Source organism: Diaphorina citri, unplaced genomic scaffold, assembly GCF_000475195.1.
Source record: "Diaphorina citri unplaced genomic scaffold, Diaci psyllid genome assembly version 1.1 scaffold197, whole genome shotgun sequence".
NCBI lineage: Eukaryota > Metazoa > Arthropoda > Insecta > Hemiptera > Psyllidae > Diaphorina > Diaphorina citri.
The window spans coordinates 172,810-184,027 of record NW_007377634.1 but is presented as its reverse complement, the minus strand read 5'-3'; the positions used below and the strand labels follow the sequence as shown (position 1 = coordinate 184,027).

General features: G+C 36.8%; 1 long non-coding RNA gene across 1 annotated transcript; it reads right to left on the bottom strand.

Moving 5' to 3' along the window:
• Positions 1–1,713: 1,713 nt before the first annotated feature.
• On the bottom strand, positions 1,714–11,006 carry LOC113466016. Its single transcript, XR_003390562.1, has 3 exons — positions 10,889–11,006; positions 7,887–10,799; positions 1,714–5,612 (listed from the first exon to the last, which is right to left on the bottom strand). It is a non-coding gene; the product is annotated as an uncharacterized LOC113466016 (long non-coding RNA).
• Positions 11,007–11,218: the final 212 nt, after the last annotated feature.

The window sequence follows — 11,218 nt, the reverse complement described above, 5'->3', positions numbered from 1 at the left end:
TTGAACAATTTCTGTAGCCCACTCTGAAGTATCCTAGGTCGAAGTTTTTCTATGGCTTCAGAAGTTTTTTAAAAAAAAACTTCTTAAAAACTTCTTCAAAGTTTGTAAAAAAGTTTAATTTGCGTCCCATTGACCTTGAAGCTCTCCGGGGATCGACACATTGCGTAATTATTTGGCAGAAATACCATTTAGTCATCGCGAATTAAAAAGAAATATGGCTATCATAAATGATGGAAATTAGAAAAAAAAAAAAAAATGTGAAGTATTTTTTATAGTTTTTTTTTTTCACACCATGGCTATTAATAAGCTATCAAAAGAGGATGTTTTTGGTCTGATAATTTCTGTCACCTTTCCACGACAGGAAGTAATCTAAGATTATCTAAGTAGGTAGATATTTATCTTTGTACATGAGGAGCTCAAATTTAGATATCAATGCACAAGGAAAAGATTCCCACCAATAGGCACTTAAGATTGTGGGTACCTACGTTTCCCTCAATTAGACTTATTTGACTTTTTTGTTGGGACAACCACTGTCAAGACTAATCGGGATAGAAATGGTAAGTAAGGTGGTTGAAATTCAAACTGTTCAATATTGTCCTCATGAGACAGAGTCCGTCTCAATAAAGACATCAGTAGTCCGTCTCAATTCAGCAGTACATTATTTCCCAGACGGTCACCCGTCCAGGTACTAACCACGCACAATGTTGCTTCGGTGATCCACCCGGTGCATTCTGTAGCCTGAGACAGCCTTCTGCATTCTTAAGGGGCTAAATTTTACACCGGTAGAAGAGCAAACAATATCCAACTATTAGGTAGGTATTAAACATAATACCTACCTAATAAACCAAGGAAAAAATCTGAACAACTCTTTGTCAGGTCTGAAGACAAGTAATTTGGCCCGCGTTAAGATCTGTAAACAATATCGATCGAGCGCCATCCCCATACTGTGTCGATTTGCCCAAGGCAAATTAAATACATTTTATACTTTGAGATCGATCTGTCGAGATAGGGCACAGCACAAACTCAAAACCGATCCAATTTTACTCGATTTTTCCCCCCTTCTTTTCCGAGTTTTATTACTGATTTAGAGTGGATATGTAATTATGTATACGTAGGTATTGTAGAAAGAGTGTTTTCCATGCTCGAACTTTTTAGTAGAATCAAAAAAGGGTGATTTGTGAAATCCAATCCCAGAGCCGAAAAAACTTCGACCCCGCTAGGAATCGAACCCCGCTGGGAATCGAACTCCAAGTACTTGGCTAATGGCGTGCTAATTCTACTTGGAGTGGAGGAGGAAAAGAGGGTGATTTGGTTGTAAACTAAAGTACCTTCTGCTTGAATCTTACCAGTTGCCAGAGAGCGCAAGCAACCAAAAACGCTAACGGATTTGCCTTTTGTCCGCATTTGTCGGAGATTTTTTTGCCACAAGCAGTACCTGAGGTTTAACAAGTGGTAAGCTAGAAAATATGCATCAGGCATTAACCTTGCCCATTGGTTATCTTCTAATAAAAAATCTAAGAACTCTATTATTTCTTGTTCAGATTTAAATCCGTACTAGAATGCAATATTCGTGAGGACAGCATAACTACAAGCTTCTCACTAACATAGGCGGCAATGTGGTTTTGCTTAGCACAGTTCAAGATTTCAAACTTTCAGTGAGTCACACTTCCATGAAAAAAAAAAAAAAAAAAAAAAAATGGACTGAATACTCTTTTCAATGCACAGTGTGCACAGTCCATTAACTTCTAAAAACTTGGGCACTCGCAACCATCTACCCATAAATTATTTTTACCATTAGAATTTTACGTGCGTAATTTCATAGAATTTTACGCATACTGTTTTTGCATACAAAGTCCAACATCAACATTGCAATGAGAGTTGTAGTTTTGGCATCTCCACCAATATTGGTGGATGTGCCAGATCTTCCAAGTTAATGATGCGGGAAAGATTTTAAAGATTCCCAATCTCTCTCCTTCTCGTAAATCCCTCTCCCTTTTTCCATCTAATCCTCGGCTTCCTTTTTTCCTTGTCATGCTTTGAAGTATTTAAATTTACCATTCTTTTTCTTCCTTGACTTATTGATCTTGTTCAAGGTAGGTAAACAAACAACTTTGGATTTTGTCAGGCAAAAGGTCAGAAAAAAGACAAAAGAAATCTCATTTCTCGCCCTCTTGGTGAGGACGACGGACGGTTTATAGGACACGGTTTTAGGTATGTGTGTCAAAAATGAAACATCTCAGAGGGATTTCGATTTTGGTTAGAATTGTCCATGCTGTTTCGATCGTGGAAATTTCATCGGATAGGACTCAAATCAACAACCTCTTACACACAAGACACCAAGTTCCCTTCTGTACACCGCTAAATTTCACACATCCGCCACTAAAACGTATAAAAAATATAATGATTCCCATGTCTCTGTGAGACGGAATGCAAACTGAGTGTAAATGAAGCTGATGACTCCTTGATGAGAAGTCAAGAAGTATCTTCATTTAAATCTTTGAAGCAGTGGGGAGTTTTAGCAGCGCGATTTGTGCCGACAATTAAATGGTTATTTGAAAAAACTTTCAGTCACGAAAATTTTCCCATTGTCTTCTACTCTCCCCTTTTTCCTATGGTTATCTTCCGGTTCTTCTCTTTTTGTGGTTTTCTCCGCTGCAAATCCACATGGAGGTTCTCCTCCCATGACATTTTCGATATTGTTTATAACCTCTCCTCTGTCCGATAACCAAAGATAGTTAATATCAGGAAAAGTGACGTACCCAGGTGGTTTATTGAGGAGTTACAATCTCGAATGTTACTTATCTCTATTTCGGGCTGCTTTCCCCCTCGGTAGGTTCCGGAGGACAATCAATGTGTTTAGGGAGCCAAGCCGGTTCGAATTCCAGCAGAACGGCAAGATTGCTTTAACCCCGATTACGAGTAGCAGCATACAAGTTGGTGCCCCCACAGTCGGATAAACTACCCACAATTATTTAGGAAGCTTACTAGCACTGGCAACATTACAGTAGGTAACTCCTATCTAATTTAAGAACATACGAGTCAGTAGATAGTACAGACACTTATCGAGGCTATTTCAGTCATAAAGTACCTATTGATGACATCATTAGCATAAGCTGGTAGCTGGTTCTGGTAATTATTTCAACCATCTTATCATCATATCATCGCCAGTAAATTCAATTTGACGTGACATTTGGCCCATAACCCATACTGTTTAGAACTTACTATAAGGAAAACCCTTTCCGCATCCGATGTTTGTCGCGAGGTAGGATTTCCTAACTGTACCCAGCACCTATATTGTGGTATTCTGAATCAGAATTTCTGATGTCTTCGATTGTGAATATTTGGGATTAGCTTGTTTTAGGTTAGATTCTGGACCCATAAAAGCCGGGTTAGAACGTCGAGATTAGAACGTCTTTAAAATACCAACTAGCTCAAGTCTTTAGGGATACTATCTCGAGAAATAAGTATCTTAAATGAGATGATTTCAAGGAGTTAAATTCTAATTCAATGCCAGTGTCGGAGTTAGAAAATTGCGGAAGAAATCACCGTTTGTCTGGTTGAAAATACTCATAGTCCAATATTTTTAGAACTCAAATACTTATCCAGACACATGTATATACACAGTACTTGGTAAAGCGAATTAAAATTTTAATAATAAAAACAACAGCACTTTTTTTACGATGTTTCTTTTTTAATAATTGTGCATACCTTTGGGCGGTTTGCCAGGTAAAGCATCATCACTAAATTGAATAATTTATCATATTACCTAATTATTATGAGAAAATAGAAATGTTATCATAAGGGATTTTTATTTATTTATTTATTTTTTTTGTGACACTTTTCTCTTCAAAAGAAATAAGCAAAGCCTATTTTTGTATTGTTCAAAATCTGTCCAACCCGTAAATCTTGAAAACTCCTAATACCACGTTCAAATTTGTTCTTTTTAGTCCTACCTACCCCAGCACTGCTTCAATTCTTTCATCTTACTGGACCAACAGAATGAAGATGGAATTATTATTGTAATTGTTTCTATGCTAAACTCGATACTGGTCCAGAATTAACAGTGTAATATTAAAAACAACAACTTGAAAATATTAAATACGTTTTTATTATTTTTATCTTTTTTGTCTCCTTAGTCTAGTCATTGAATAAAAATCCTATAATCATGTAATTTTAATATTGCAATTATGTGTCTGCTATGTCTACTTGGTTTTATTGGAGTAGTCGCATCAATTGAGCCAGACAAGCAAATTTTAATGCCCATGTTTATTACAGTTAGTCACTTGGTGTATTTTTCTTGGAGATTTTATTGGACTTTTATGGTGTTAAAAAGAAGGGGAAAACAAAGAGTAATTATTACAATGACGAGGAATTCAGCTAATTATTACAATGACAAGGGATTTAGCTATGTAAATGAACAGTTGAGTGTGAGTCACAATTTTTTATGCGTTGTAGGTGTCAATCTTGATATCTTGGGTGTTTACGAGTATTGTGGTCTTTATTGTTTTTTGGCTGACTACCTATATCACAATTTCACAATAATTACAAAATTATCTTGTCTACCAGTTGTAAATTCGATAAAATCCAGTGAGTTTAGAAACAAATCAGGAATCAGATTTGGTCTCTTTCTGACTTTTCACGTCTTAGCTGGCAGGATTTGTTTAGACTTAGTGAGTCCCTTCTGTCCCAGATAATTGCATGGTCTCACAGGAGATAAGTCATTATAAAAGGTCAAAGGGTTCCCTGTTGAAATGTTTCTGATTTGCATCATACTGACGACGAAAAGAAAAAAGGAGAATGTGCAACTAACATTTCACAATGTCTTATCTGGTCCATCATAATCTATTCAAATACTGGAATTCATTATTCATGGCATATAATAATTTAGACAAAAGTATTAGAATACCTATTAGAAATGGATAACGGTTCAAGAGTTAAAAAAATGCTTCCCAGGACATTAACCTCGCCCGTTGGAACTTTCTATTTTACCAAATATTCTGATAAATATTCCAAATTTGAGAAAATTAGCGTCACATACATAGGTACGAGAAAATTCGTTTTGGTTGGAATCAGCTATTAGATTTTCTATTTAAAGATGAAACTTTAACATCAAAATTGTCAAGATTTTTCAGCTCCTCAGATAAACTTTTGATCCTACTTTCTGCACATGAAGAATTTGATTCAGTAAAGAACAAAAGAACTACAAAAGGTTCATTCCGTTGATAAATATATATGTACCTAGATTATTATTATTAATTCCTCGTTCAACATTCAGTCAATTAATAGCCTTGTATGTAGGAAGTAATTCACTAATTTCTCATTAAATAAGTTTCAAGTGATGTTTCGAGGCAACGTGTTCTAATCTCTGGGACAAGATGCGACGTACTAGCACTTGAAATATTAGGGACTAAGTAAAAAAGGATTTAATTTTTTGAAGCGATTAAAAAAACTAGTGAATAATTTCGAAGTTAAAAAGATGGAACCTTGGACCTGCCAGCTGTTGTAATTTTTCATTTCCCATGTCCCGAAATACTGAGCCTTGCTGTACACATCGCACTCATCACATTAATGCGGGAACACTCCCTATTTATTGGTACTGATGACGAATATCTCTGAAACATCCAAATCGTATGAAATCAGAAACGCTTAGAGTGACCCTGGGACTCTAATGCAACATTGTCTGACGCTAAATAGTACTAAACATACAAAGTACTAAAAAGTAAATAAAAGCCATTCATACGCGCATAAATTAGAAACGTGCGGTGTTTTTCATAGTCGACCAGGCAAGTCACGTGCTTCTAGGTGCATTCAGCCTTGGAAGGAAAAATGATGACCTGCGATCTTTCCACCGAACCGTGCAAGTTATGAAGTCCCAATTGATCTAATAGTAGAAGGGATACATTGGGATGATCAGGGGTTTTGTTGTTGGCATGGTAGCCATGCCTTGGAGTGCAAAAGGTTAGCTAAAACAGTTTGGAGCTGAGAGCAAAGAGCTTAGAGCTTTCTGTTCTCAGTTCTACGCGGTTTGAGGTAGTCGCTTCCATCTCTCGTCGCTTCAATGCGCTATTCTCTCCGCTCCATTCTATTTTTAGCCTTAGTGCTTCCAAATTTCGGTCAAGCGTCTTTTGTTGGTAATTTTGGTATCCTAGTACCCTAGTAGGTACCTACAATATACCTACATCAGTTCAGTTGTTGGTTAGGTAGTATAGGTACGTATTCCACAAATGGCGAAGTAAAATAAATATTTGCCGGACGCACCCTAGAAATTTGATGATCGATAAATAATAATAAAAAAAAGTGTGTGTGTGTGTGTGTGTGTGTGTGTGTGTGTGTGTGTGTGTGTGTGTGTGTGTGGTGTATATGTTGGATGAAGAGTCCTTGAGGTAAAAAATGATTTAGAGCTATTGGTATAGAGGAGTATGTAAGTAAATGGTAATTATATACCATGATGGAAACTATATTTCATTTTAACTCAGCAGAAAAGGACAATATTACGATAAAGTCCATCGCTCGAGATTGCAAGCCCCCACTAATCAGTTTCTTTATACTTAAGTTATATAAGTACATATCGATTTTCCCTCATCAATTTATCGAAACCAGTATTTTCTATGTTTAAGAACCTATAGGTAGTATATGCGTTGTAGATCTTGCTTACCATTATTATGCTGTCTTTGGTTCTCAAATGTCAAGTAAACGAACTTGACACCAAAGTTGTGTTTCACCTTTGAAGTAGCCCTAAAGGTGTTCGGGCCTTAAGGCCCACAAATCAAAAAAAAAAAAAAAAAAAAAAAAAAAAAAAAAAAAACTGACGAAAATAACAGGTCGACCATCGCATCGGTCGTTGTTAGGTCTCTTGGGTAGTTGTAACAGCCTTGATCTAGGACATATTACTAGTTCATAAGATGCTAATAGGTACAACAATTGTCTTACTAATACAGATACAAGTTGTACCTAACTTCACGCACCTCGTAACATGTTCAAACTTATTACAAGTTTGGGCGTTTACGTCACATTTTGGAAGTTCCTTGGTTTCTCTTAAACACACAACAGATCCAAGCAAGGCTGTTATCATTACGGTGATAGTGAACTCATCTGCGATTATTTCATAATTTCTTTCATTGGTTACAAAATGACACTTATCAGTGGGGCCCATGGTAATCTAATTTGTACGCGTGAGATAACAGGATATAAACCCACCTTTTATATACCAGCTGTCTTCCTGATAGCCCATTAAACCACTTACCGTGTGTGTAATTACGTTACCTAATTGTTTATTGAAGCCCACAAGGTGATGGTGCACGAGTGATTTGCACACATCCATTAAGCTTCGCCCCTCATTATTTGGCATCTTTCGACGGACGATAGAGGTATTTTATGAAGAATGTCAATTACTCTATTAGATATACTGGGATACTGTTTTAATTTGAGAACTCCAACGGGCTAAGCTCATTATTCAACATCAAACAAGAAGTTCTTTGAAAATTTTCAAGAGGAATAAGGTGGCGAAACAGCGTAATGATGGGACGAAGTTTGTTATTTTTAAAACATTTTTTTATCGTAAAAATTATTAAAATATGTGTCAACCTAATTTATGAACTACACAAAGTGTTTTTTAAACATTTTGTATGTTTTTTTATTGTTTAATTTTGGAGCTCCACTATTTGTTTTTGTTAAAGATTCAATTATAATCTCTTTTCTTCTGGATGCAGAAATACACGCTGCTAGAATGCCAGTGCAACACACCCACTGAAATGAACTGAATTCTCAACTCTCATTTGTTTGAAATTCAAAATTGGAGCAAAATCTCAGCCGTGTCCAAAACGCGACAAATCAACAAAACACGGGCCGATCTATACATGATAAGTAATTTGTCAGTAGTTACTTACTTTATCAGGAAAATATTGACAATCGAAGATCATACGGAAATATAAAAACAAGTTTTAAATAATAAAATCTATTCATATCCACCTCCCTCACACTCAGATAATCGTCATAATATTGTAACCAACCGAGAACATCGGCTCCTACAATCACAGAGACTGAATGAAACACTGATTTCACGTGATATTACGTATTTACTACAGTATTCTATATTGTATACGATAATTATTATTTGCACGATAGTAATTGATGACCGTACGCCAATCATTAAATTGGCACGAGAACGAGGAGTCAAGCCCCAATTATGTGGCGTTTACTCAAATTTTTCGCATTCTTCTGCGTAAACATCTAATTGCCTCCGATAATATCGCGATGGGAAAACGTGGTCTCTACAATGTAGAATTGTAGAGCCCATGTCTACACCGCCAAGGCTGTCTACTTTTTTTTTCCTCCTAAACTCCTACTTCAAACCAAAGAAGATCTCAAATTGCATGTTTTTATTCGACTTGATGGTCTCAATTTCATGACTATAAAGATTGGACTGATTCTGATATCATCTGCTGACTAATCTAACTATATCTATACCAGAACTTTAGAAAAAAAAAGAATACCACTGTACGTAAACGTATATTCGTACGTAAAGCATGTCTGATTTTTATCCCAGGAACAACAAAAAAATTTACCACATAAGTTCCTAATAGGTTGATTAACTTTGGCCAAATTTGAAGCCCCAAAATGCCAATGTCCTCACGACGCGATGCGACGACGCTAAGTGCATGGGGTGACATGGGGTCTACAATTCGACGAGACCACGAGTTCCAAAGAAAAAAAAAACTATGACTCTGCCAAGCATTGAACCCAGGACCTCCGGAAGTACGCACTCGGTCACGGATATCGCGAAGTTTTGCGCGAACGTGTCAGATGAAAATTACAGTCTCATGGGTTATCTACCTTGAACAAATATAGATGAGTAGAAAAATGTGTAATATAGTAAAGATATCATTTATACATACCGATATATGATAGAGTTCTTTATCTTATCAAAGAAACAATGACTTCACTAAGTATTCTGATGTTAACCCTTGAGGTGACATGCGGAAGAAATAAGTACACAGAGGTGTGAGGGCCGGATTATTCATGGATATCAATCAAGTACGTACTTGTAAATCTACCTAAAGCTGTTTTAGTAAGTAAGCTAATCTATAAATCCAAATGAGCTGTGGCGAAACAAAAAGCCTTTTCACGATTTCTTAGACTATACAAATATTTCTGAAGTGCCTATTGCTATGTAAGTATTAATTTTATTACACTGGAAAAAATCGGATAAATATCTGTTGGGTCTTCTTCTGATCTTAACTCAAAGGTTGGGTCAGCTCGGATCGTACTCATCCTGGTAACAGATCTGACACCTACTTGTCTTTCCATAGCGGTTGTAACCGTATACTTTGCACACCGCTGCACCGCAACCATCAGCAAACCAATATACCCACATGGGTTAAACGATATCGGAAATCATGCGAGTGTACTTATTGAGTTTGAAAATTTACCTACTGTGTGGTCCCTATGTATGAGCTGCGAGCAGGTATGTCGAATCATAACGTCGTAAGTCATCAGTTTGAAAAAATTGCCGACACTTCAGTCCTCACTGTACTTACGAAGAAAATACGGGGTGACTTAATCTTGAGTTTTTTTTTCCAACTTAATAAAGCAGTGCTATACTGTTGAGATAAAAGGGACTACAATTCCTACTTCAACAATGTAAATAAAGGACTATAAATAGGTACCTATTATACTAATTGAGAGGAAAAACTGCGAAGGTCTAATTTGAGGTTTTATGTCTTCGCCTTTTCTGGCGGGATTTTCGACCAGCTCCTCAGTTTTCTTCATGGGTGCTTTTTCTTGTGGGAATTTCCTGATCAGCAGCATGTGATGTGCCCAGACCCATTCAGATACCAAATACGAGTGACGTTTTTCAGAACTAGGTACCTATGTTTAGTAAACTGTAGACCTCCCTCTAATGAGACCCAAAATAAGAAAATTCTCTTTGTGAGCTAAACACATTTGGAAAATTTCATCAAAATCCGACTTACCATTCAGGAGACAAATTAAAGCAAAATCGTCGATCTAAAACTTCGAATTCTCTTCATTCAATTATTTAGCTAATTCGTATTTTATTCGAAAGATTTTTTTCCAAGTAATTCTAACTTTTTAATTTGAAATCAACTTGACTGAAAGCGGTGTCCGCCAATGTTTACTCAGGTTTATGCTTTCAGTCGAGGCAAGAAGTTAATCTCGTAAAGTGACAAGTTTGAAAATCGAAATGACTATGTAAGCTTTGCTTTGAAGTCGATAAAAAAAGATGTTAACATATTTATGTGGTAGGTAAATCGTATGTACCTACTGTGAACTTTGTCTTTCATTGTGTTATGCCGAAGCTTATCACATAATGTCACATCTTTGGTGGTAACGGGGAATCACATGAGGGTACCATTGTTTGTCGATGCAACAAATTTTGCTCGCTTGTGGTTCTGTGAAATACAGAAGCTAGATTATTCTCTTCTTGGTAATGCTATGGGATCATCAAGGGATCTTATTATTTAACCAACAGATTATTCAAATCTAAATCATCGATTATATCTGTAGTGAAGCTGAGAGCCTCTTGCCTCTTCATTGTGGATATCACAGAGTTACTAAGAGCATCTAATGCTATCAAATCTATATTTTTTCATTTTACTCTGTAGATACTCAGTTGTCCTCATGAAGCTAAGTGCACCCCGTATTCCAAGGACGATTACCGGCAGGGTAAAATAAACTTCGACCCTATCGGTAATGGAACCCAGGACCTCCAGTGTGCAAACCGAGTGTGATACCCACTCAGTCACGGAGGTAGCTATTTTACAGACAATTTAGACTAATACCTCACAGGTACACCTGATCAGGTCCGCCTGTCAGGTCTACCTGATAGTGTGTATGCTTATCGAGTATCAGGTAGGCCTGACAGGCGGACCTCATCAGGTCTACCTGATGGTGAGTGACTGGCCTAAGGGAAACCGATTTTCATTCAAAGGTGGGATAAATTCCTCACATTCCCTCCATCTGTTGTGACATGCTCCGACATAGCACAGAGAAAATACACGAGTAAATTTACAACTTCACCGTACGAGAAACCTTATAAGATCGTTCACACAGTTGCACATTACTGTAATTTTCCTCAGCGATTATCTATTTTAGTTTTCAAATATACCGAATATCCGTATAGCCTAGTTTAAGTATTTGAAGAGCACATTATATGTAGAGATATAGGTAGGACGGTATGTAGGTATACATAGAGATTTTA